Below are 5,725 nucleotides of genomic sequence, written 5' to 3' on the forward strand. Positions count from 1 at the left end.
TCCCTTTCCTTCTCTTCTCCTCTCTTTTTCACATAATTACTCTTTGCTCATGATCACACTCTCTGCTCTCTCTGCCTACTTTTCTCTATTTTTTCAACCAGAGCTCAAGCTTTAGATTTACTTTCCATCAAAGTAACAAGAAGAACAAATCCCCCTATTTCCCTTAGCAGCCATTAGATCAGCTACTTGATAAGGTCTACACTCTCAACTTCTTTCCGTGCTACCTTTACGCTCAAATCTTGCATCTTCCATCAGGAACCCAATCCATCAAAAACTTTAAACCCAGTTCAGAGTTCAGACCTCTTGACTCAATTGATGACACCCTTTATAGAACTTGTAAAATCACACAAACTTAATTGACTTAATTAAAATCCTTGGTAATCTTCATTATCAAAAGATTAAGAGAAAATCCACAATTAAAGACTAAAGAACTCGAACTCTCTCTCTCTCTCTCTCTCTCTCTCTCTCTGCTTTAATGGCAGAGAAGGAAGTAAGAGAAGGAGAAGATGGTGTTTTTGACTCAGTGGAAATAGTGATTTGTTTGTCTCTGCGCGAGCTGCGAGGTCGCACAAAACTTAATGCTTTTCGAGAAGGAAATTTAAAAAATTCGCTATCAAAGATCTCCTAGAAAACGACTTTCGAGAAGCTGCAGATCTCATTGTAAAATTACCTAAAAAGCCCCCCTGCTTGTAATTCTAAATTACATTTATGCCCTTTCCTTTACAAAAAAACAAATTGATCCCGATTTGGCGTATCTCAAGTTTTTTTTGTTTTTTTGTTTTTCTTAAACCTTTAACAACTCCCAAATTGATGACCTGCTTCTGTGGTCCCCATTATTGAATCACTGCCAACCGTCAGATGAGAGTAAGGTACAATTAAGGTTCAAGTGTAAGACCTCCCTGGAGGGCCTGGACCCCACGGAATCCTTTTTAAGCACGGGTCAGGTTTGTAAGGATCCGATTTCAGATCCAAGCTCTCATACGTTACAGGTGTCTAATGACTCTAGTCGGTCGGCCAATTTAAACCGACCAAAAATCGAATCAAATGTTTTCGGTTCTGGTTCAATTTGGGTTTTTAGAAATAATTGAAAATCATAACCGAACCAAATCAAATCAAGATGAACATCAGCTTATTGGTTCGGCTCGATTTGTGATCGATGCATTAAAAAAATACAAAACTTGATTCAGACCAACCAAAAAATCTGACCGAACCGACCATTCACACTTAGAGAAATATTTGTAGCCATATTACCCGTATGATGTACAGGCCCATAGGATTCTCTCACATGCTTCAATCTTCATTATGTTGTGCTACTCAATTTACGTTAAAGACCCTTATGCACATTATTAAGGATGTCAACTAGTCGGTCAGTCCGGTTTGATTGGGTTGAATCAATATCAGTTTTTTACTAGGCCAATCCAAAATCAAACCATTAAAGAAGTTTCTGTTTTAGTCGGTTTCAGTTTTGGTCCAATTTCGTGAAAGTGTTTTATAATCGGGCTACTATCGGGTTTGGTCTAGTTTCGTTTTTTTATTAGGTTTGGTCCTCTTATAAGATTTGCTCAGTGCACTCAATCGGTCCAATTTGGTTTTGATTTCTACCGATTCCATAAAACCCTAACCCAAAACCAAACCGATAAAAATTCAAAATCTAAACTGAATGGGCTGGTTCGATCAATTTAACCGGTTCTGACTGAACTTTGACACCCTTACATATGATACCAAATCCAATATAAGACCAAAAAAAATATTGGACCAAATCTACATGAGATCTGGAATTATTTTGTACAATTGACCCCGACCAAGAATCACAATTATGGAATCTTGAATTACATGTGCAAATACAATATTGATATAGATGTGCAAAGACAATATTGATATAGATTTTATATGCCATACAGCCCACAACAAATCTTATAGGAGTGAATCTACCTTTATATAGGTTCAAATTCCAAATCAATGATCCAAATTTTAAATCTTATCCTACTAAATAAGAAAAAAAAAATTAATAAAATACCAAAGGCCAAAGTTTTCATGCACGGCCATGTATGTACACAACCTGCATTAAATGTAGTCAGATTGGCATAAATACCAATTTGAAATGTCATAAAAACCCTTAGACCCCCTATTTGATGGACTTGATGAGAGAATCTCCCGTGTATGAATACCTTCCCCAATACCAAATAACAAGTATTGTTTTTATAATTCTATGAATTAATTTGGGGATTGACGGATTCCCATGAGATTAATTAGTTGCTTACTTGCTTTGTAAGGCCCTTGAATCATACTTCTTAGATCAAATTGTCACTTGTTGAATTGACTATGCAAACTATCCCAAGTTGATGGAATATTGGGATCTAATTATTGTTGTTGCGGTAGAAAACTAACTTCCACAAATATGGGTTGCATTGCTGCGTGAGGTACTTATGGAAGACAAAGAAGAAGATACCATGAGAGGGTCGGATCAGTGTCCGCCAAAGACTCTCTGATGCGTAAGTCAACTCCCTTGCAACTGAAGGAAATAGAAGAGTAATATCACAAGAGTGTGAGGTGGTAATTGTATCATATCTTGCCCTCCCAAGGGAGGTTCTATTTATATTGGTTGACTGGTAGCTTGAATTGGAGAAGATGATTCTTATCGCATTTTGCCTGAATTAGTAGTTTCCTTTTGGGAGTACATTCTTGGAGAGTCTGTTTGAGAAAAGCTTCTATATCTTGTAGATCTGGTAAGATTCCTTCCCCTAATGGGGAGCCAGGAGCATAGATCTTCTTGACTTCCTATTTGGAGTGTGTCTCCCTATTTTGGAGTTTAGTTTTGGAAGGTTCCCATATTGGGAAAGTAAGACGAGAGACGCGTTGGATTATGTTTCCTATTTCGTGTCTCGTTATGAATGGTGGAAGTATTTTACCTGTAACAATTGCTAAGACCATAATTTAGGAATGTTTATGCACAAAATATATGTTTTTTATCTTGTTAAAAAATATATCCCATTCCTACATTCATTCTTGTGAAAACGAATTGTAAGGGAAAATTGTAAGGGAGTAACCTTCCACCCCCAATTCCTCATCACAGATTTCACCCTGACACAACAAAAATTGCATTTTTTGGACAAATTACCTATTATTACTATGTATCTGGCATGGACAGGGCTAAACTTCTATGAATCGATAGACTACAAAAATCTCTTGCTCATGTATCAAGTTTCAATTCAAAGAGGTATTGCCATGTGGTAAAATAAAATAGTGATAAATTTAAGACCACCAAGAGGGTGCATAGAGTGTTGAGAGGATGTTTTATAAAGGATGGTAAATGATTGAATCTGGGTATAAATACACGTTACCAATCCAAACTAATGAGTTTTAGGGGTATTTTTATCATTCTTATTATTTTGGAGTTTTATGTTTTGGTTTAGGGTAAGTCGTGGGTACAAGGGTATTTTAGTCCTTCTACTTCTTTTCCTTTGTCTTGCGATATTATAAGTATTGGGGGGGGGGGGGGTGGGGGAGTCTGCTGTAATGGCATTCTACACTAGTCGCAGGTCTTCCTCCTTCTTGGGAAACTTTTCTTCTCTCTTCTCTTCTCTTTTCTCTCTTCCTTCTTGTTGCGTCAAGAAATCATTCAGGCGGTCCTTCGAGGGCCATAACCTGCAAAAGGATCAGGGGGTGACAAAGGAGAACCGGTGTGGTTTTGGCCTAGGACTCTCCAATGCCAAAGTCAGATCTCCTGAGAAAACAGATGAATAATAGTATTCAAGATGGGTTGATGGGGTAGAGTACCTTCCCTTTTATAGTAGAGTATGGCGGTGTGGAGAGTCTCAGTTGATGTAGAGTGGCCTTCGTAGTTGATAAAGTCCCTGGGTTGCAGGGTTCCTCCTCGATTGGTTGTCTTCCTGTGGGATGTAGTGTCCCAGTTGGGTTGTCATTCTTAGCGGATAGATGTTGATACGTTGTCAGATATGGTGCTTAGTGTTTATGTTCATCTGGGACTGTACAGTTGATAGGCGGTGTTCTAGAGTCCTTGAGGTGGCGTACGTCCAGTTGACGACGACAGTGACGATGGTGTTGGTCTCCTATCAGGATCCACGTCCGCGCTTGTACCCATGTGTGTCTGAGGTCCACGGTCTGCGTGTGCATGGAAGTCCGCACCCCAAGAGGTTGGCGCCCAAGGGAAGAGTACCCCAAGGGGTTGGTGCCCAAGGGAAGCGTACCCCAAGGGGTTGGCTTCCCAAGGGAAGTGTATCCCAAGGGGTTGGCTTCCCAAGGGAAGCGTACCCCAAGGGGTTGGTGCCCAAGGGAAGCGTACCCCAAGGGGTGTGGGTGGTCCGCGCCCGGGCTAGTTCCTCCTTTGGTTCCGTTACGGTCCACCTCCTTGGACCAGACACGTGGCAGCATCCAATTGGTTGGTGTGAATTTGGGTTTATCATTTGCCCCCCACTCTCTTGGAACGGAGTGCTCAAGAGAGTATCGTTTTCATTTTTGTTTTGAAGCTTTGTCTCCCTTGTTCTCTTCTGGTTTCTTCCTTTCTTGGCTATTAGCCCTTGGCCTTCCCAGTGGCTTGCTTACTCTTGATCTTGATCACATCCGCGGTCTCGATCATGAGCTTGTCGCCTCCTTGTGCCCGTGTCGCCCATACCTCGATCTCACGTTCTTTGCTCATACCTCGACTTGTTTGTGCTCGTCCACGCCCATTGGCGCCGCTTGACTATCTGCGCCTGTCCGATCCGCTCCTTTTCAATCCATGCCCATCTCGATCCGCGCCTGTTTCGATCTGCTCCCGTCTAGATCCGTGCCTGTTCGATCCACACCTGTCTCGATCCACGCTTGTTTCGATCCGTGCCCGTCTCAATCCGCGCCTGTTCGATCTGCGCCCGCGTTCATCAGTCCGTGCCCGTAGGCATCTGTCGACCACGGTCCTTGGCCGTGGCCAAAGACCCCCTTTTCTTTCTTCTCTCTTTTATTCTTCTTCTTCTTTTTTCTCTCCTACTTTTTCTCTCCTCTCTCTTCTTCTTTTCTCTCTCCTGCTTTGCTTTTGGGCGGCGTCCATTGATGGATGGCGCCCATTCATGAAATTTTTTTTTATTTCTTCTCTCTCTTCTCTCTCTTCTCTCTCATCTCTCTCTTCTCTCTCTTCTCCTTTGCTTTTGGGTGGCGTCCATTGCAGGATGGCGCCCATTCATGAAATTTTTTTTTTCTCTTCTCTCCTTTTCTCTCCTTGCCTAAGGGGTTGACGCCCATAGGCTGTGGCCCTTGATGGATTTTCTTTTTCTTTTTCTTTTTTTTTTTTTTCACTCTTTCTTCTCTCTCTTCTCTCTCCTACCTTTGCTCTCACTCAAGAGTCCTTTGCACCCATGGCCTTTTGGGCGTGGACCCTTAGCTGCTTTTTTTTTTTTCCCCCTTTGCTCTCCTTGCCTAAGGGGTTGACACCCATAGGCCGTGGTATTTTTTTTCTCTCTCTTAAGAGTCGACGCCCATTGATGGTGTCCTCGTTCGATTCGCGCCCTTTGCCGCCCATTCGATCAGATCCATGCCTTTTGATGCCCATTCGATCCGATCCGCGCCTTTCGACGCCCATTTGATCCAATCCGTGTCCGGTGACGCTCGTTCTATTCAATCCACCCCCGGCGATGCTAGTTTGAGTCGATTCCGCGCCCATCTCCGTTGGTCCATGCCTGTCTTCTCTGGTATAGAAAATATTTGCTCTCCCTTGGTCTTTGGCCATAGACAC

This window comes from Telopea speciosissima, chromosome 7 (genome assembly GCF_018873765.1).
Source record: "Telopea speciosissima isolate NSW1024214 ecotype Mountain lineage chromosome 7, Tspe_v1, whole genome shotgun sequence".
Lineage (NCBI taxonomy): Eukaryota > Viridiplantae > Streptophyta > Magnoliopsida > Proteales > Proteaceae > Telopea > Telopea speciosissima.